The sequence below is a fragment of the Bos indicus genome, chromosome 10 (genome assembly GCF_029378745.1).
Source record: "Bos indicus isolate NIAB-ARS_2022 breed Sahiwal x Tharparkar chromosome 10, NIAB-ARS_B.indTharparkar_mat_pri_1.0, whole genome shotgun sequence".
Taxonomy (NCBI): Eukaryota; Metazoa; Chordata; class Mammalia; order Artiodactyla; family Bovidae; genus Bos; species Bos indicus.
In genome coordinates, this window is record NC_091769.1 from 318,819 (window position 1) to 340,925 (window position 22,107).

The 22,107-nt window shown below is 45.2% G+C and overlaps 1 pseudogene; it reads right to left on the reverse strand.

The window, feature by feature from the left end:
- Positions 1 to 1,759: 1,759 nt before the first annotated feature.
- On the reverse strand, positions 1,760 to 20,880 carry LOC139185125 (coiled-coil domain-containing protein 3-like; annotated as a pseudogene).
- Between the last annotated feature and the right edge of the window lie 1,227 nt (positions 20,881 to 22,107).

The window sequence follows — 22,107 nt, forward strand, 5'->3', positions numbered from 1 at the left end:
AACTGAAGAGGAACCCGGGGGTCTTGCCACAATTCAAGAGACATGGATTTCCCCATCCACTCGAGATAAGGCCTGATTCCATTGCACCGATTCAAATGGAACCCCGAGAATCAACTCACAACATGAAGGGAGGACTGATACCCTGGTTGCAAATTCGAGAAAAGACCCAGGTCCCTAATTCAACTCAACCGGATTCCTGAAACATCTTTTACAGCTAGAGAGGAAAGCAGAGTTTCATGCCTCAACTCAAATCGAGACCTGACTCGCTGTTTGAAACTGCAGACACACCCCGAAATCCACGTCAGAACAGGAGAGGAACCCTGAGGTTCCCGCCTCAACTGGAGATGAGGCCCTCTTCCATTGCACCGACCCCAGAGGAATCCCGAGAGGGCCCTCACAACTCCAAAGGATTCCTGACTTCCCATAGGCACCATGAGAAATTCCCTGAGGTCACCGTCACAACTCGAGGGAAACCAAAGTTTCCTGCTGCAAATCGGGAAAGATCTTGAGATTCCCCCTTCAACGCAAATTGAGGCCCGATTCCCCTGCTTTGGAATTCCCCTGCTTGGACTGGAGAGCAATCCCATGCTTCCCCCGCAATTGGAATGGGGACTGGAATTCCCTGGGGCAACACGAGAGGCTTCCTTATTTCCCCGTCATAACTCGAGAGAAACCCCAAACTTCCCACCGCAAATCAAGAAAATCCACGAGAATTCCCACATCACTGGCAGATGAGGATCTTCTTTTCCTGCAAGGCCTAAACAGAAATTCCGAGTTCCCTCTCAAAACTCCATAGGAGGCTTTACTCCCTTTAGGCCACTCAAAGTGCTCCAGGAGATACCTGTTGCAACTGGAGAGCAGAGCAGAGTGCTTTGCTTCAACTCAAGATGAGGCCTGACTCCCCAGGTGAACATTGAATGCAACCCTGAGATCCCTGTCTCCACTGGAGAGGAACACGGAGTTTCTGGACACAAGTCTAGATGAGGCCTACTTCCCCTGCAGTGACTTGCAAGGAATCCTGTGGTGCCCGTCACAACTCGAAATGAGACCTGACTTCCCTGAGGCAATACAAGCGGGAGCCTGAGGTCCATGTCGCAACTTGATAGAAACCCCAAACTTCCCGCCAAGCCTAGAGGAAAACCACGGGATTCTCCCCTCAACCCGAGATGAGGCCCTTTCCCACTGCATCATCTTGAGAGAAATCCCACGTTCCCTCTTGAAACTCGAAACGGTACTCAACATCCTTTATGCAACTCCAGAAGTTCCCCGACATACCCATCCTCACTCAAGAGGAATACCCAGTTTCCCGGTACACCTCAATCTCTGCCCCTTTGCCCCTCCTTGTCTTGAGATGAGGGTCGATTCCCCTGCTTTGTCTGGAAAGGAATCCCGACATTCCTGTCACACCTCAAGAGGAGGCCGGTCTCACATTGAAACTAGACAGGAACCCTCGTGGGACATTCCACAATGCCAAAGACACTGGTTTCCCCATCCACTCAAGATAAGGCCTGATGGCCCTGCACCAATTTGAATGGAACCCCGAGTATCATGAATAAACATGAATAAGCATTAAAACCATCTTCAGTGAAAAATATCCATATAGACAAGGCCACACAGATCCCATATTCACCATGTCTGCTTTAAATCCATCAAGTTTGTCCAAATCACTGAAAATCTCAGTAACACTCTTCAAAAAAAAAAAGCATGGGAAGAAAAGATATATTCATACAATTTAACAATTGCTGAAATGGAAGTGGGGCTGTGGGTTACATTATACTGTAGAAACCATATGATTTCCTGATTTTGGAGATTATGTGCAGGTTTTGCAGGAGAATGCACCATTTTGGATAAAACACATAGAGTATTTTAGATGATGTGGCAAATGAGAGCACTTTTTCCCATTGCTAGGTGTTTTCTGTACATTTTAAATTCCTAGAAAGTAAATTATGTCTCAAAACAAACAAGTCAATACCATAAAAGAAAATCAGATTAGACAGGCATGAAACTTTCCTATAGAGGTCAAGACTTACCCAGACGAGGTTCAAGGGAAGCTGTGATGCTCACTGCCCTTGAAGGAGTCCACATGGAATGAAGAAGTACTGTGGGAAGTCTGTTAGTAATCACCATGCCTTGGGTCCTCTGGATGACCTATTGCAGGAGAAACAGATTTTACAAATAAAATTTTCCCCATAACTTCACAAAAAGTTGTTAGACTACATTCAGTAAAGTTGAATAATTTCTGATCAATTTACAATCATATAAAATAGTACAACTTACAATCCCAATCAACATACAAAAATTACTTGCCTTTCTATACACTAATAACAATCAGAAACAAAAATTAAGAAAATCCCACTTACAGTTGCATCCAAAAGAATAAAACATCTAGCAACAAACTTAATCAAGGACATAAAAGACCAGTAGTCAGAAAGCTAGAAAGCACTGATAAAGAAATCAAAGTCAAATAAACAGAAAACTATTCCATGCTCACGCACTGGAACAATGAGGAATTAAAATGTCCATTCCAACCAAAGCCATCAACAAATACACTGACTGCAATCACAAAATAATATTCAATGGCCTTTTTCAAAGAAATAGAAATATTCTTCATACTAGGCTGCTACTATTGAACAGGACCTTAAACGGCCAAGAAGACTCTGAGAAAGAAGAACACAGCTGGAGACATCTTGCTCTCCGACTTCAAACTACATCAGGAACCTGTAGTAACCACCACAGTGAGGAACTGGCAGGAACACAGACACATGGACTCCAGGAAAGAATAGAGAGCCCAGGAATGAGCCCACATGTACGTGGTCAGTTCATGAAAATCAAACCAGGAACAAGCAAAGAGGAAAGGACAGTCTTCTTAAGAAACAGTGACAGGAAAACTGGCCACTTACTCGGAAGAACATCAGTGAAGGTCATCCTCTAGATCATCTAACAGAAATCGAACTGAAAACCCGCCATTTTGCACATGGAGCTCTTCCACCCCCCACCCCCCGAGTCCTGAGACGGACCTCCTGTCAGCGATCAGCTGGACACAGGAAATGTCTACTTCGTGCTCATTCTTCCCTCTTGCAGCGCCTTCCTGCTGGTGGGCACTGAGGCAACCCCGCTCCTCTCAGCTCGGAGGCAGCCCCATTACCCAGGAGCCCAAGCCCTGACAGCCCTGAAGAGACAAAGCACCCGCCAGCTGGTCACCAAGCCCAGTCTGAAGGCAAAGCGTCCTGCGCCGGCGGGTCAGAGGGGTTTTGGCGCCCCCTGCGGGCCGCCAGAGAAGAGCGGGCAGCCCCGCGCTCACAAAACTCAGAGGGCTCACCCAGAAGCAGCTCTGCTGTGAGCACTCAGACTGGAAGCCCAAACTGAAATGGAGCAAAATAGCTCCATGACCCTCCTCAAAACATGGCCAAGGAACAATCAGAGCAGGTATGGAATGCAGCCATAAAAAGGAACACATTTGAGTCCGTTTGAATGAAGGGGATGAACCTAGAGCGTATTAAACAGGGAAGTCAGTCAGTAAGAGAAAAACATGGAATAGAGAAGGATGAGTCTGACGAGTCTGTTCACATAGCAGCACCGGAGATGCAGACATAGAGAAGAGACTTAAGGACAAGGGTGGGGAACAAGAGGGAGAGGGTGAGATGAATGGAGAGAGCAGCATGGATGCATGTACACCAACATTTGTAAATAGACAACCAGTGGGGATTTGCTGTATGATTCAGGAAACTCAAACTGGGGCTCTGTAATAACCTAGAGAGGTGGGGATGGATGGGATGTGGGAGGGAGATTCAAGAGTGAGGGGACACACGTACACCTATGGTTAATTCATGTGGATGTATGACAAATCAAACCAATATTGTAAAGCAATGATCAATCAAATAAAAATAAATAACTGTTTAAAAAAGGTGAAATAAACAAAATCACAAACTTTGCAACTAACACCATAATTCAATTTAAAAAACTATAAAATTTGAGAAAACAACAAAAGATCTACATGACTTTTGGTCTAGTGATGAGTTCTAACACACAACAAAAAAGCCAACTTACCAAATTAGGAATATAAATTATTTAAAACATTGACTTTTACAATTTTATACATTTACTCTGTGAAGGACCTTATTCGAGAGAACCAAAAGACAAACTGTTAAATGAACCACTTACCACCCACCCTTGCCAGGCAACAGAGAAGAGAAAACATTGCAGGAGTCATCTTACAACAGGAGGTCCTGGTAAGGAACAAAGAACTAACAATCTACCACCAACCAGGATTCTGGAGAGATCAAAAAGAGATGGGAGACTGCAGTCCAGAGGTCCTACCAACTTCCCAGGATCCTCCTCGCTGGAATCCATCTCAGCTGAGGGATGCGTGTGCCCCCAGGAAGGATCCCAATTCAGAATGACTGGCAAGAGACAAACCAGAAACTAACCCAATGACCATAAATCCTGAGACGGTGAGCCACGTGGCAGAGCAGTTCTCTCCATTTCCCTCACCCTCCACCCTGGAAGCCCTTACGAGTGAAGTCTCTCGCTTGGATGGTACTCCTCTCCTCAGTCAATTCATTTCAAAGTGTCAGATAAGAATCCACTCTCAAGCCCTGGAAGGGATCCCCCTTCCTTCATCAAAACCACAATCCAGGAGAAAATATCTTCTAAATGCGACCTTGTAGAGAAGGCAATGGCACCCCCTCCAGTATTCTGGCCTCAGTAATCCCAGAGACAGAGGAGCTTGGTGGGCTACAGTCCAACAGCACGGCATTTCTGAGGGAAGGAAACAGTCCCAGAGAAGCTGAGGCACTTGCCAAAGGCCCCAGAGCTTTGGATGGCACAGCCAGACCTGTGGCTGAGAGCTCCCAGTGGCCAGGCCTCTTGATCCTGGCCTCTCTCACCAGGTATATGTGTGGAAAACTAGAATCAAAAATATGCCTGAGGGCTTCCCTGGTGGGTCCGTGGTAAAGAATCTGCTTGCCAGTGCTGGAGAGGCAGATGTGATCCCTGCTATGGGAAGATCCCACATGCTATGGAGCCCATGTGCCACAACTGCCGAGCCTGTGCTCTAGATCCTGGAAGACACAATGCCGAGCTCACATACTGCAACCACTGAAGCCCATGAGCCTGTGCCCCACAAGAAGAGCCACTGCAGTGAGAAGCCCGCACACCACTAGTTATGGCCCATGCTCACCCGAACTAGAGAAAATCCCACACACGAAGACCCAACACAGCCAAAAATAAATACCATTGTTTTCCTTAAAAATGCATATCTGACAAATAATCTGTACTCAAATTGTCCAAGAATACTAGAGAAAACAAGCCCATTCATAATTGGTAAAGAATGAAATGGACACCTGGCCATGGAGGGTATACTGATAGTAAACTATCCTACAGAAACATACTAAAGATACTGGTGGGATGCATGCACAGCCCCCTTTGGAAGACAGTCTGACAGCTTTTACAGTAACCACATGGGACAAGCACTGAATTCTATACATGACAAGTGGTGGAAGCCAGGTATCTTACCATTGGAATGGGAAGTTACAGAGAAACAAAAGGAAAGTTTACAAGATCCATGGAGACATCATCACAAATTACCTTTAACTGAATATGTTCAAAGGTAAGCCGGAATACATGTATATATTTTCGAGTATTGTCAGCTGAGCATATTTAGCTCCTACATGTATGTTTTGCATATCATTATCTAATGAAAGGGAACAGGAAATGTCCCTGGTGGTCCGGTGGTAAAGGATCTGCCTACCAATGCAAGGAACACGGGCTCACTCCCTGGTGCTAAAATATTCCACATGCCCAGGGGCAACGAAGCCCCCATACAACTATTGAAGTACTTGCATGCTCCAGAGCCCAAGTTCTGCAACCAGAGAAACTGCTGCAATGAAAAGCCATGGCACGGCAACTAGAGGGCAGCTTCTGCTCACTACAACTAGACATCTAGCAACAAAGACACAGAATAGTCAAAAATAATTCAATGTTAAAAAAAAATAAAAGGACAGAAGTTCCTTCAATAAATGACTGAGATTAGGGGTGAGGCAGTACATATATGAACCAGGATAATCTTAAAGTATGAGAAAGTAAAGAAAGTAAAGACAACCATCAAGCTGTCCCAACTGATAAAAATGAATGATTACACCGTTTTATCTGTACACACTAGCAAATAATAATCTGAAAAGGAATTAAAAAAAACAATCCCTTTCAATAATATCAACATTAATAAAATATTTGCCATGGATATAATGAGGATGACAAGACTGGCACACTGGAAATTATACACGCTTGCTGAAAAAATATCCTGGATACATATACAGATATCCCATAGTGATGGAAAAACTTAAGATGGCAATGCCATGGAATGCATCTTCAATCTGAAATGAAGATCCAATATGACTTGATCACTCAGGGCTTTTGTGTCATAAAGTTTTATTAAAGTATAAAAGAGATAGAGAAAGCTGCTGACATAGACTTCAGACGGGGGCAGTAAGAGTACCCACTGCTGGTCTTTAGCCTGATATTATACAGCCACTAGCAGTCTGCTAAGGAAAGAAAGGCAATGTCTCAGAGAATAGCACCAGGCCCCTCACCCACAACACGCATTGAGATAACATTGGCAGCAGGTGAGTCATCCTGGGCCATAAAATGATTGAAGTGAATTTTGAAGAAAGGCAGATTTCCCAGCAAATATATCATTTCATTAACATAGATTAGGAGAACAAGGTATGAGTAAGACATACTGGTTTGTCAAGTCGGTTCTGAGCCTTTAGGGGGAACCGACCTGAAGCCAGAGTCTAGTGGAAATACATAGTATATTAACATAGCTTAAGACAAACATTTCCTTACAAAAAAATGCATTGCTTAGCTCAAAGTTTGAGAAAAGTTAAGCTCAGGTGGAGCCAGGTGTCGTCATGGCAACACAGATTTTTCAGAGAAAACTCCTTTTAAATTTATATGGAGAAGGGGAAAAAATGTAACACTAGTTTGTTTGCTCCGGCTGCTTAAGAAAGAGAGAGAAAAAAAAAAAACGTCCAACACTTGCAGCCTATTCCCTCTTTCTGGAGACCCCAGGCCTTCCTGCCTGTTACCCTCTCAGGGCCTTTAGGAAGCAATACACAAGCTGACCCTAACATACACGTGGAATGAAAAGGGACTCCAAAGAGCCAGAACCATCATGTGAGTCTGCAGTTCTAAGGTCCTCTAGTATGCTGTGCTAAGTTGCTTCAGTCATGTCTGACTGTCAGAGCCCGCCACGCTCCTCTGTACATGGGAATTTTCCAGGCAAGAATACAGGAGTGGGATGCCGTGCCCTCCTCCAGGGGATCTTCCCAACCCAGGGTTTGGATTCCTGCATTGGCAGGGAGGTTCTTTACCACTAGCTCTAACTGGAGCTACTGCTGCTAAGTCGCTTCAGTCATGTCCAACTCTGTGCGACCCCATAGACGGAAGCCCACCAGGCTCCCCCATCCCTGGGATTCTCAAGGCAAGAACACTGGAGTGGGTTGCCATTTCCTTCTCCAATGCATGAAAGTGAAGAGTGAAAGCAAAGTCACTCAGTGGCATCCGACTCCCAGTGACCCCATGGACTGCAGCCCACCAGGCTCCTCCGTCCATGGGATTTTCCAGGCAAGAGCACTGGAGTGGGGTGCCATTGCCTTCTCTGACTACCTCAGGCAAAAATGCCTAAACGGAGATCAGGGAAACCCAGTTAGGAGAAGGGACTCAGAGGAAAGGAAGTGAGGGAAGGAGACTCTTAGACACACTCAGAGAAGCTGGATAGGTAGTTCCACAGGTGGAAGAGGGGAGGGAGCAGGCTGGAGCTGTATAGAAGATGAAAGAGAGAACTAAAGCAGGGGCCCCCAACCTCTAGGATCTAATGCCTGCTGATCTGAGGTGGAGCTGATGAAATCATACTAGAAATAAATGTTTGGTCACTCAGCCGTGTCCAACCCTTTGTAGCTCACAAGGTTCCTCTGTCCACTGAATTCTTCAGGCAAGAATACTGGAGTGAGCTGTCATTTCCTTCTCCAGGAGATCTTCCTGACCCAGGGACTGAACCTGGATCTCCCACACTGCAGGCAGACTCTTTACCAACGGAGCCCCCAGGGAACAAAAATAGAAATAGAGTGCACAATAAATGGACTGCACTTGAAACATCCCAAAACCTTCCCCCACCCCTGTCTGTCAAAAAATCGTCTTCCAAAAAAACTCCCAAGGTCAAGGAAAGAACTTCAAGTGTACTCGACTGTTCCAGGTTGCTGGCTTAGGGAGATGCTGAAGCAGGGGTGTCCCAAGACGTAGAACCTCCCTTGCGTTGGGTCCTCAACAGATCTCTGATAGCCTTGGTGATGAAGGGAGAAATTTGTTTCATTTTTTTTTAATATCCTTGTGGGATAAACTTAAAACTTAGCAATTCTCTTAGTCTTCCTAATAAAATGTTTTCTTTCTTTACTGATCTGTGAAGTACCAACTGTGACAATCACTGTTCTAATATACCTCATAGTGTTGCTGACACTATGGATATAATTATGTGAGATTGAACTTTTAAATAAAAATGACGAAGCATCTGCCCTGTGCCCAGCACTTTCCAAGGGTTGGGGAGTACAATAAAAATACTCCATTAGATGCACAGCTGGTAGGCACATTCTTTAAAAAAGCCTTTTACATTTCCACCAATAGTTTATTCTCAATGTCAACACTTGCCAATTAATGACCATGCTGGGTGGGAAGCTCAATAAAAACCCAGGAGCCAGGGTTCCTAGAAGGATATCCCATTCTCCCTTGGACAGTCCTCCACCCTCTCTGGCTCTCAGTTTCCTCATTTGCAAAATCATGGACAACTGACTATAATTCATCCCTGGAACCCAAGCCTATTGAGGGGGAGGGGAAATATTACTCCAAGGCCTGGATGAGAGACCAGATTGAAAGAAAAATATGGCATTGCTGGTTTTCAGTCAAACAGACAGATACAATGAAGGAAGGAGCCCCTGGCCCTGCGGGATTTGCCTAGGGGTCTAGTCTGGGAAATTCTTACACATCAGGAGATGGCTCCAAGCTGGATCTCCACCAACAAGAACATCCATGCAAAGGACAAGCCTGCAGAGCTCTGTGCCCATCAGCCACAGGAAGAGACTACTTCCCGACAGCCAGCAGCATTTACAAGTGACCTCCTAAGGCCTTCACCAAACTACAGGGGTATCTCTGGGTTTTCTGTTTCCCTCACTTTTCTGACTCTTTTGTTTAAAAAAAATGCACATTTCTTCATAGAATGCCAGTGGAAGGAAAACAGGCCTTCAATTTTTAGACCTCAATTTGCAAAAAACTTGGAGCTTTTTGTTTTTTTTTTAATTAAAGCACCACATAATTTAAAATTTTTACACGTTCTAATTATTCTGTTACAAAACACCAAACTTATTGCACAGGGTCCCCATGCAAAGGCCCCCTCTCAGCAGGACAGCCACAGATTCCACCATGAAAGGGCAGCAAGGTGCCCTCCTCCCTTCTTTTCTGCCTGGGTGGCCACCAGATCTTTAAATCATTGCACCCTACTAAATTTCTAGGGTGCAACTGGTGGACCCTTCCCTTTCCCATCCCAGCAGGTGGTCAAGGGCCTGCTGGGCAGCAAAGTGGCAGAAGCAGGGCTGGGCCAGCCAGCCAGAGTAAGAGTTATGAAGTCCCTGCAGGTGAAATCACCTGGCAGGACAAATCCCTTGGACTTCCAGCAGGCACTAGGCTGCTTGGGAAAACCCACATGGGTCTGAGCTTTATGCGAAGGAGTAAAGCCATAAAGGCCTTGACCCCAAAGGTGAGGCCTTTCCGCAACTGCCAGGTTAGGGGGCTCCGAGACTGTGCCAACAGAGAGGGCGGGATATGTGGTTCCCTGCTCCACCGAGTCCCAGTTCCCTTACCTGTTGTCCGCACCCTTCCGCTCCGCTCACTGGATGCCGATCCCTGGGGACCCAGGAGTGCATAAAATGGGCGTTTGCAGCCACAATGGCGACCCCTGAGAGCACAACTGGGACTCCCTGCCCGGGACGCGCTCCCAGTGCACCACCCTGCCCACCCCAGCATGCACTCCTGGTGCACCCCGCCCCCACACCAACTTCCAGGAGAGGCCCGCGGGCCTTGCTACTGCCCCAGGTGAAACACAAGGACAAGCAAATCCACCCCACAGAGACAATCCAAGCTTTTTATCAGCTGATCTGTCTATGATTCAGGGATAAAACTGACTACAGAAAGGAAAGATCACCTGACCTAGGAGGGTCATGATATTCTATAGAACCAGACAAAATTGGTAACAAGGAAACTTCTTTTTTTCTTGGAAACCCTAAAGCTGGTTCTTTTGCATATGCAATTAAAAATAATTAGCTTGTTACAAAGGCCTGCCTAGGGCAACGCTTGAAGTTAATCCTTGCCACAGAATTCAACAACTTCCCTGGTGGCTCAGACGGTAAAGTGTCTGCCTATAATGTGGGAGACCCGGGTCCAATCCTTGGGTCAGGAAGATATCCTGGAGAAGGGAATGGCAACCCACTCCAGTATTCTTGCCACCACCTGCCTCCCCCAACCCTCGGCCCCCCCCAAAAAAAAGTGGCTTAAGGAAATATTTTAAATATCAGGTGGAAAACTAGAAGATCCTTTGTCTGTCTGTCTGGATTTATGTGTGTCTCAGTGTGAGTCTACTGTTTTTTTTATAATATTGCTCAAGTTCTGAGTTCTTATTTAAATGGTCTCAAGAAAAGGAAGCCCTTACAAATCAAACAGTTGGAAATACAAGAAAACATTGACCTAAATGAATTTCAGATTCACGTGAACTGGGAAATAGTCAATATTAAATATTTAGTATTTTTTTTCGCTACTCTACTATAGACATGTCTAAGAGTAATTAAGCACAAAATTTTCATAATGCCTAGGTTTATTATAAGTTAAAAATTGCTATATTGTTATATCTGTCACAAGCTTGTCAACAAGAAAATACCTCTAAACAACAAAAAAAACTAAAAAATGTAAATATGATATGAGCTTTTAGATAAATATTAACAATAATTATACTCTAAAATTTATATTTTTATAAATATATTAATATTGTATTTTAGAAGTTTTTCTCAACATTGAAACTCTGGTATCTAACACAGCAGCTGCCTCATGGCAGTCACTCAACAGTCACTTGCTAAAGACTGGACTCAACAATTCCACAAAATGAGGTGTTTTACTGATATAATGTCATACATGTCCACACTCCATGTAATATCCATGGGCTGGAAACAGTGTAACTACCTATCAACAGGGAACTTGATTAAATACACAATAGGGCATTAACTGGAGAAGGCAATGGCACCTCACTCCAGTACTCTTGCCTGGAAAATCCCATGGATGGAGGAGCCTGGTAGGCTGCAGACCATGGGGTCTCCAAGAGTTGGACACGACTGAGCGACTTCACTTTCACTTTTCCCTTTCATGCATTGGAGAAGGAAATGGCAACCCACTCCAGTGTTCTTGCCTGGAGAATCCCAGGGACGGGGAGCCTGGTGGGCCACCGACTCTGGGGTCGCACAGAGTCGGACATGACTGAAGCGACTTAGCAGCAGCAGCAGCAGGGCATTAATACAATGGAATAAGACGCAGCTGTTTAAACCAACGTACATGTCTAGATATAGCAACTTACAAGTCTACTTACACATACCCACTTGTGAACAAAGAAGGGCACAACCACGTGTGCACATTGCAGTACCACTGGTACCAAAAGTGTGTGTTAGTCACACAGTCATGTCTGACTCTTTGTGACCCCATGGACTGAAGCCCATCAGGCTCCTCTGTCCATGGGATTCTCCAGGCAGGAATATAGGAATGGGCTGCCATGCCCTTAAAGAAGACAGTGAATCTTGACTGGACTGTTTTTTGGAGGAGAATACTCATTGGAAGCTTACAAGAAACTATTAACAGTGGTTATTCGTTTGGAGGGTAGGTGGGAACTGGGTGGATGGGTCTCAGAGGTGGGAGAAAAAACTCTACTGACTACCATTTTATACTTTCAGATCTGGGAATCCACATGAACATGGTTTATAACTCAGTACATGAATTTTTAAGTTCTCTGTGACCAGATCCCAGTAAATTCTGTTGAATGAATTATAACACACATGAGAGCTTCCCCATCATCTGTTCCCCTCTCCACCACCTACCCTGTCACCATTGCTCCCACTGTCACTGCCCTGGGAAGACACAGGAAGCTTTTTAAAAGTTGCACCATATTTAAGTTTTAAAGCCGTACTTTCTAACTATCCATTTATAGTCATAAACTCCTCCATCACTCTTTACAACTGACAAAGTGCTTTCAAACCTATGATCTAATTGGGTCCTTAGGACAACCTGAGACAGTTTATATGTTTTGAAAATGAAAGTCGCTCAGTGGTGTCCGACTCTTTGTGACACCATGGACTATAGAGTTCATGGAATTCTCCAGGCCAGGATACTGGAGAGGATAGCCTTTCCCTTCTCCAGGGGATTTGCCGACCCAAGGATTCAGCCCAGGTCTCTTGCACTGCAGGGGGATTCTGTACTAGTTGAGCCACAAGGGAAGCCCAAGAATACTGATGTGAGTAGCCTATCCCTTCTCCAGCAGATCTTCCTGACCCAGGAATCAAACTGGTGTCTCCTGCATTGTAGGCAGATTTTTTTACCAACTGAGCTATCATGGAAGGAGAAAACTGAAGTTTTGGGAAATTAAGGGTTCTGCTTGAGGTCACGCCTCTGAAAATGGCACAGCCAATCCTGATTGCCTAATGAGGATGGCACCTCCCTCACCATCCTTTCCAACTCTAAAAAGGGAAAAAAGAAAGATGACAGGAGGTCTTCCACAGATTTTATGTCAGCCCCATGACACTGTAGGTTGGATTGATGTATGTGTGGGTCAGTCTGAGTCACGGTTCCGGGGGACAGGACTTTCTGAGAGAGGAAAACAGCCAACTTTTGTTTTGATTGTTACACTCACCCAGCAGGGAAGGAAAAATGAAAGGAAAATGTTCTTGGCTGGCATGGAGAGAACTCTGCCAGAAAATGGGATGGATGCTCTAACTTGCCAAAGACATCCCTGGAGGCCCCATTAACACCATGATACTGAACCAGAGAGATGCTGAACACTTAGGAGTGCTGCTGATTCCCTGGCAACTTTTGAAAGCAAGCTTATGTTTCCACTGACTGAAGCAAGGGGCGGGGGCGTTGGGGGAGGGGAGAGTGGTGGGATGTCTAAGGATGGAGTTAGGGAATGGGAGGATTTGGCTGCTGAGAACAGAGTTGCAGGTTGTCCTGGGTACGTATCACAAAAAGTTTCCCTACATCAGATTTTCCTCTGGTTCCATTTCTTAATCTCCAGACTGACCCTAGAGTCCCAGATTCATGTGATGCTGCAAGAGAATGAGAAGGAGGAGATGCACCCTTCATGACCACGATCTAAACACCCTGTTCAAGCTGACTGGGGACTTAGAGAAGAGCAGCAGCAAAAGTGGAAATGATGAGAATTCATCAGTGTGCCCCCTGAATTCATTGTCATCTAAGACACAGCATGTGATATAGGGAAATTGTGTAATGCGCACTGTCCAGGGCCATTCATAATGGTCTCAGAACAAATGAAGGATTCACATGTTCCCATTAGCAAGAGTCTAACTGGAATAAAAAGGTGACCCAAACAGGCTCCTCTGACCCCGTCTAAGATGGAAGACCCATCACCTTAGGAAGAACAGACTGTTTGTGTCGTAACATGATTTATTTACCCTGAATAGGAGAGAAAGCAGGATACTCACCTTCACACAGAAAAAGCAGAGAGGACTTCCCTGGTGGCACAGTGGATAGGAATCCATCTGCCAGAGCAGGGACATTGGTTCAATCTCTGGTCCAGGAAGATTCCACAGCTGCAGATCAACTAGGCCCATGTGCCAAAACTAGTGAGCCCACAACCCACAACTACTGAAGCCCATGTGCTCAGAGCCTGTGCTCTGTGACGAGGGAAGCTACTGCAATAAGAAGCCTGTGCACTGCAACAAAGAGTAGCCTTTGCTTGCCATGACTAGAGAAAACCCCTCATGGCAACAAAGATCCAGCACAACTGAACATAAGTTGTTTTTCTGTTTGTTTGTTTGTTTGTTTTTTAAGGCAGATAATTTTTAGTTTAGTTTTTTTTTTTTTTTTTCAAGAAAGGAACAAGTAACTGTCCATAACTCTTCATCTAATTCTGACACCTTCAATTCACAACTATGTTAATCACCGCAGAGAAAGTAAAAATTTCTCAAGGAATATCATAAAATATAAATGCTAGCGCCTTAGTTTTATTTTAAACCTAAATTCTCAAATGAACTAGCTAATTTAACTCAGCTCTGATGTAGTACCTTTCAAAGTGGGCAGAAGAAGGAGCCAAGATGTGATACATACAAAGTCCATCGACACCTCAATTTGGCTCTGCAGCAGCTCAGCAACCTGGAACAATTAATTCTCTTCCCCAAAAGCTTCTGACTCAGTGCAAACACACATATCCACCTCTGTTATCTAAGAGACCAGGATGATGAAAGGGAAAAGGAATTCTCCCCAAGATCAACATCTGACCACCCAAAATAGGACTACCTTCACATTAAAACAATTTTCCACAGTCCCATTGTTCTATTTGTTTTGAATGATGGATAATCTAATTGCAGTAAAATGTTAATAGCTTCATTGTGTGAAAACAGGGCTAATCAGTTATATATCTAAAGAGTTTGGGGCTCAGCCCTGAGGTATTTTTGGATCAATATCTGATCTCTTGACATTAATGTACTATTACCAAGGATTTAGTACATGAAGCAAAAATCCAACAAAATGGAGAACCACAGGACCAAGACTAAAAAATTTAATTTGAACATGCTATGGTCTGGCCCAGGCTGGGGATACTCAGGCTTATATTTGGTGGGTCCAGTTCAATGTGGAGTGGGTGCTGGCACAGATTAAGAGTCAGGTAGGAAAAAAAAAAAGAGTGGGGCAGGGGGAAAGAAAGGTGCTTAGATTCATGTGGGGAGTGAAATATATGACAAGCACTCAGAAAATTTTGGCAAATCTTGAAGAGGGGTCAGGGAGTTGATAACTATCAGTAGGGCAGGCCTAAGGAAGGAACCCTGGATAATATATGGAAAGGAAGAATCAGCACTTTTCCACAGTTGGATGTACTTGCCCACGATGAGAACAGTTTCTGTGCAAAGAACATGAAGAAAGCCTCCAGGTGCCATGGAGCCCTGGGCAGGAGGTTTGGAAGAACAAGGCCACTCCCCTAGGCCAACCCCCCAGACAAGAGAAAGACAGCGCCCCCACCAAGGGCACCACAGATGGGGGAAAGAAGGAAACCACCTAATACATGCACACTGGTTCATTAACCCACATCAGAACTGTCTCCTGTGGTCTGTCACGTGGTCCTATAAACATTTTGGTGGGAGACTGGGAGCGATGGGCCACAGCCTCCCTGCTCCCCTGGCTCAGTTGTGACAATGTCTCTGCTCAGAGAAAGCGATAGTCCTCGAAATATCCCCACAACTCAGGCACCTGTCTCAGGCTGAAAGATGCCTTTTCTATCTTCATGCGCAGAGTGATCTGGATCCTTCTGTTCCATGGGAACTAGATCCTACCACTAAGGGTTTGCATGCTGCAACTGAAGATCTTGCATGCTGCAAGGAAGATTGAAGATCCAACATGCCACAACTAAGACCCAGCAGGGCCAAGTAAAAACATACATAAGTATTTGAAATCAACAACAGAAGTAGTCATAACAGCTCAGTGTATTGAGTCAAACACCTCACTAAAGGCTTTACCTATTGACATTCCCTACATAGTTAAATCATGTCACATCTGCCCTAAGATACAGATGTTACGATGGCTTCCAATTTACAGAAGAGGAAACTGAGGCACAGCATGCCAACCTTCAGCCCATCTTGTCCCCTCACTCTGTGAGGAACCTCATGCCACACAGTACAGCCTGAGGACTCCAGACTTTATGAGCAGTGCTTGTCAACTTCTAGGAAGGCTGTGGAGAGGGTGAAAAATACTTCTTGATCTGGACTTTGGAAGAGGACTCTTGACTCCCTTGCTCACAACATTCATATGAGTCATAGCTCTCTTATTATTTTGCTGTAGCATAGGGTATAGCCAATTCTTACCTTAGTATCTTCTTGGACCTCCCAGTCACTGGAGAAAGTTGCCAGCTGCTGCCCTTGTGAACAGTTTGAAAACTGGAAAAGGCTAGAAAACATCCTTCTGTTCTCTTGAGTGTCTGGAAAGATGGCATCTTGCCATGAGGCAAGAGCTTATAGTTCTCATCCATCCTAATTGGAAAAAAAAAGAGGCAAGAGCTGTAGACTGGACACCCATGGGGTGTACCATCTTGAATCAAGAGTCAACAGAAGACTGTAACTGTGTTGCCAGTTATACAACATTTTTTTTATTATTTCATACTTTAATTACAATGTTGTGCTAATTTCTGCCGTAAAGTGACTCAGTTATACATATACATACATTTTTTTACTATCTTTTGCATTATGGTTTATCCCAGGAGATTGGATATGGTTCCCTGTGCTAAGGTAGGACCTTGTTGTTTATTGCAAATGTAACAGTTTGCATCTGCTAACCCCAAACACCCAGTCCATCCGTCTCCCTCCCTCCATTCCCCTTGGCAACCACAAGGTTATTCTCTGTATCCATGAGTCTGTTTCTGTTTTGTATTTAGGTTCATTTGTGCTATATTTTACATTCCACATATAAGTGATATAATATGGTATTTATTCTTCTCTTTGTGACTTACTCCACTTAGTATAATTATCTCTAGTTCCATCCATGTTGCTGCAAATGGCATTATTTCTTTCTCATTATGGCTGAGTAATATTCATATATACATACCACATTTTCTTTAATCATTCAACTATCAAGGGACATTTAGGCTGTTTCATATCTTGGCTGTTGGGAATCGTGCTGCTATGAACATGGGGGCGCATGTTATTCCTGAATTACAGTTTTGTCCAGGGACATGCCTATGAGGGGGACGGCTGGGTCATATGGTGGTCCTATGAATTTTCTGAGGATCCCCCCATACATAGTGGCTACCCCAACTTACATTCCCACCAACAGTGTAGGAGGGTTCCCTTTTTGCCACACTCTCTCCAACATTTCCTATTTGTTGTTTTTGATGATAGCCATTCTGCCTGATAGGAGATGGTACCTGGCTGCAGCTTTGATTTCCATTTCTCTCCATTTTGAAGGAGATCATCCCTGGGATTACTTTGGAAGGAATGATGCTAAAGCTGAAACTCCAGTACTTTGGCCACCTCATGCGAAGAGTTGACTCATTGGAAAAGACTCTGATGCTGGGAGGGATTGGGGGCAGGAGAAGAAGGGGACGATAGAGGATGAGATTGCTGTATGGCATCACTGACTCGATGGATGTGAGTCTGAGTGAACTCCGGGAGTTGGTGATGGACAGGGAGGCCTGGCGTGCTGCGATTCATGGGGTTGCAACACGACTGAGCAACTGAACTGAACTGAAGAATTAGTGACACTGAGTATATTTTTATGTATCTACTGGCCATCTGCATGTCTTCTTTGAAGAAATGTCTATTAAGGTTTTCTGCCCATTTTCTGCCCATTTTTTGTTGTTGTTGTTGTTGTTGTTGTTGAATTATATGGTCTGTATATTTGAAACTAAGCCCCAGTCTATTGCATCATTTGCAAATATTTTCTCCCATTCTTTAGTTTTTTTTGTTTGTTTGTTTGTTTGTTTGTTTGTTTACGGTTTTCTTTGCTGTGCAGAAGCTTGTAAGTTTGATCAGGTCCTCTTTGTTCATATTTGGTTTTATTTCTATTACCTTGGGAGACTGACCTAAGAAAACAAAGGTCCAACTTATGCCAGAGAACATTTTGCCCATGCTCTCTTCTAGGAGTTTCATGGCATCATGTCTTATGTTTAAGTCTTTAAACCATTGTGAGATATTTTTGTGCAGTGTGAGGGCATATTCTAACTTCACTGATTTACACGCAGCTTCCAATTACACATATACATGGCTCACATTAGAGGAGTCACTCTCTCTGATTGTTTCTCTACCTCACACTGCATGTGTCTATCCTTAAGTTTTTCAAAACACATGAACTGGGGGATGGGTGCAGGTGGACATTTGTGTATCTCCCAAGCCACCTTCCTTCTCCTAGTGGAGTGCTCCTTGTTTCCTGGGCAAAGGAAAGCCAATTGCAATGACCCAAGATTCAAGTCCTAGCACTGCTACTTATCTCCTGTTTGACACACAAAGGATTTCTTAAATTCTCTAAGCTGAAATGTACAATCTATAAAACGAGGATGACATCAGCATCCTTCTTTGTTTAATGGTGGTGTAAGGAGTGCATTTTTTTTAAAGTAAGTAAAGTATTTGGCACAAAGTAAGCACAGTATAAAACTTAACATTTTTACAGAACCCTGCATAAAGTACCTGTTGGCAAGATAGAGAAGTTGAGAGAAGGAAAAGGAGAGATGGAAGTGGCACTCCAGCCCAAAGCAGGCATTTGGGGGCTCACCAGGGAGTCTCCACTGCCACTTTCTCCTGTGACACTGACCAGAATCTGTTCTCCTCTCCGAGGGGCCCAGAATAACAGAGGAACGATTTGTATGTGGTTGTTAACACACATCAGGGCAACACAGCCCTGTGAAATAGAAATCTTGTCAGACTACCATTTGACTCTGTATCTCTGCCTTAACGTTTTATAAATATGTCAGAGAAAAAGAGGAAAGAGCTGGCTGACCACCAGAGAGCCAGTGGACAAAACTGTATTTCATTATAAAATCAGAAAAGAAAATAATGTCTTCTTAAGTACTGTGGCTCTTTTTACTTTGGAAAATAAAAAATTATTGTTGAATAGTTTTAGAGCTGGTTTCCCTAAATAAAGACATGTAAAAATCTAAGTTTCTGCATATCAATAAGGTACTACCTCATTCCTCGCCAGTTTTATTTAGAAACTGTACTTCTCCAGTATTTTGTTTTAATTCCACTTAATCTGGCTAAACCACCCAAGCCAACACAGAGCATGCCATGTATTCTAAACTTAGATATTCTGGCTTTAATATGGAAAACAGGTGTTACCGCGAGCTTACGGATGCCCCTCTGTGGAACCTTCTGTCTTCTTTCTCAGTGATGTGAAATCTCAAGAGCTAAAAGTTAGTCTGCAGACCAAGGTCATGGCCATTCCAAATATCCTTAATGCTATGCCACATTCTGGGAAGATGGAACTTATTGTCCAATCGTTATCCGTTAGATTCCATTTTGAGGTTCCTCCCAGTTCCTCTGTATCAGCCTCCTCCTCCAACTGGAGAGAACCAATGCATTAGGGTTCCACCTGCTGTTTTGTATTGCAAACTTCAGTTGAGCCCATAACCTGAACCCTTATCTACATTCATTTCATCGTGACCACATGACAAACTTTCATGGAACTTCACAAGATTCCAGGAGTCTCCCAACAGACAAGGCCTGGTCTAATTCACCTCTCTGTTCTTCAAAGCCCTGTGAGCACCTTCCCAATCCCTTCATGCTCCCGCCCCCAGGCCCTTCCTCTATAAACTTTTGCTATTTGGAAGAGCCTGGCATTGAGGTCTGCTAGCAGCTGATATGAGCGAATCTGAGTGAAACAAGAGGACAGCTGGGCTGCATTCCACACCAGTCCCATCTTGGCATTCAAGCAGGTGTGCAGGACTGAGTAACTACACATTCTTCATCTAACCTGCACCAGATGTTCTGCATCACTTACTAGGATTTAATCTCAACCAACCTTGTTTGGCACATTATGAAGGTGAGGCTCTTGAGGTTCTTGACAAGGTCAGTAAGTTGCTCAAAATGACAGGAAGAATGGAGCCAGAATTCCAACAACCATCTGATTCCAAAGGTGTTTGGATTGGTTTTGACCGCCGTCCACCCCAAACAACTCCCACGGCATCCACTTTAAAATATAGTTTTCCTCCTCTATAAGGATTCCACCTCAATTAGGGTTCCACTTTCTTATTTCAAACTCCAGGAGATGCCATCGCCTGAACTCTTATCCACAGGCATCTCATCTGCACCACAGACCAACTTGCACGGAACTCAACCAGAGAGGGCTCTTGTCCGATTGCCCTTCATACTCCTCAGAGCGCTGTGACCAGGGCCTTCTTCCCCCATTAACCCCCACATAAACCTCTGCTATTGGGGATAGGCTGTTTGTTGCTGGAAACCACCTTGAGCTTTGGCCTGAAACACTCTTCCCTGGTCAAGCACGGGAGCCATCCCTGTTTTTCCAACAGTGTTAGCCAGAGGCACCCAAGATCTCTGTAGACTCAACATGAGGAACACCAAAGAGCAGAAAAAGGGAAGGAGACCAAGGCATCACTTAACATCGCCCAGACAGGATTCTGGAGGAGTTCCTGAGCCTGCTGAGGATAAAGGTATCTCTGCTGGCCATGCCAAGTGCCCGAAGGGATGGTATGGGCAAGAGGTGGCAGGCTCACCTGAGGAAGAAGAAATAGGAGTAATCCTGGACCATGGTGTGGGAGTGACAGGAGAAATAGCCCAGGCCAGTGAGGTTGAGCCTGGAGCCCCCGGGTATCTCGAGCATGCTGCCACGCCTGGTTGCACACCATCTCGATCTCAGCGGAGTAGAAGAGCCCCGCGTGGCTGGCCTCATACTGCCAGGGCAGGTTGTTGTACAGGCCGTGCACCTCCTCGTGCAGCGCCAGCACCTTGGCATGCACGATGATCTTGGCCAGCTCTGCTCGCTCAGGGGTCTCCACTCGGAGGGCAGCTGGCAGCCGCGGGCGGCCTCCAGCCCGCGGGCCAGGCAGAACGTGGCGAGCAGGAGCGGGCGCAGCATGCCGGCGGCGAGGGCGGGCGGCTGGAGCCGCCGGGTGGGCGCCGCGCCCCAGGCGCACTACCCGCAGCGCATGGCCGGGGCGGGGAGCCCCGCGGCGGCAGCGAGAGCGTCAGGGAACCCAAAGTGCCGGGCCCCACCAGCGGGAGGCGCAGCCCGGGGCGCTTGGCTCCGCGCACCGCTGCGAAAGCTCAGTGTGCTGCTCCCTCCTCCGCCGGGATACCCCTGTGGGGCCTCGCTTGGGAGGCTTTTAAAAAGGCACGTGGAGGGCCGGCCACCGCCGCCTACTGCCCGCCCGTGGCTGGGGCGTGGGCGGCAGCGGGAGGGGCGGAGGCGGGAAGCTGTCCAGGGGCGCGGGGTGCTGGGGAGACTGCGCAGTCGGCGCTGGACCGGGAGCCCCAGGGCCGAACTCGGTATTTGCGCCAGCGCGGAAGTCCGCGGCAGAAAAGTCAGTATGGGGAGAGGCGGCCCAGCGCTCTTCTGGCGCCCTGCGCACCGACCAGGTGGAAGCTTTGCAGGCACAAAGCGAGCTCCAGACACGGCCTTCTTAGAATGATTGCTGTTAATTGCCAGGAGTACTCAGAGTACGTTTTTGCATTTTCTGAGTAGTTTATTTACACTCAAATGGCACAAAAATCTAACTTTACCATAGCAGAGTTTACCTTGGAAATTCTGTGTGATCTAATAAACTTTTCTGAATCTCTCTCTCTCCCTTTCCATCTCTCATGTTTTAATGATGCTCTTAGGAAAGCCTACGACATCTGAAAAGCCAAAGCCACATTGCTTGGATTTTCCTACAGCTACATGGTCTCATGATTAACCTCATTCCTACGTTCAGATTCTGAACACCCTACACCTGAGAAATAGATTCAGAAGTTCCAAAGAGCTTTTCATAAGTCAATGAGTGACTCTGAAGAGACCTAAACTCCACAGTTAAATCTTTATTTCTAAATTAGGCAGTTCCTTTTATCTCTCAATTGCCTTAATTATTCTTTATGTGGTAAGAAAAAAAAAAAGATTATTTATAAGTACAAATATTTTGTATAGTCAAAACATCATATATATGAAATAGCATGGATTTAATATACATATCATCATGCATATGTCATACATATTACATTTACAATAAGTTGATAAGCAAAACTGCTGTAAAATGGAAGGCTCTTTGTTCTGCAAGCATCTTATTAACCAGGTTTTCTGAAAGTTTAAGTCTTAGAACTCAGCCAAAGT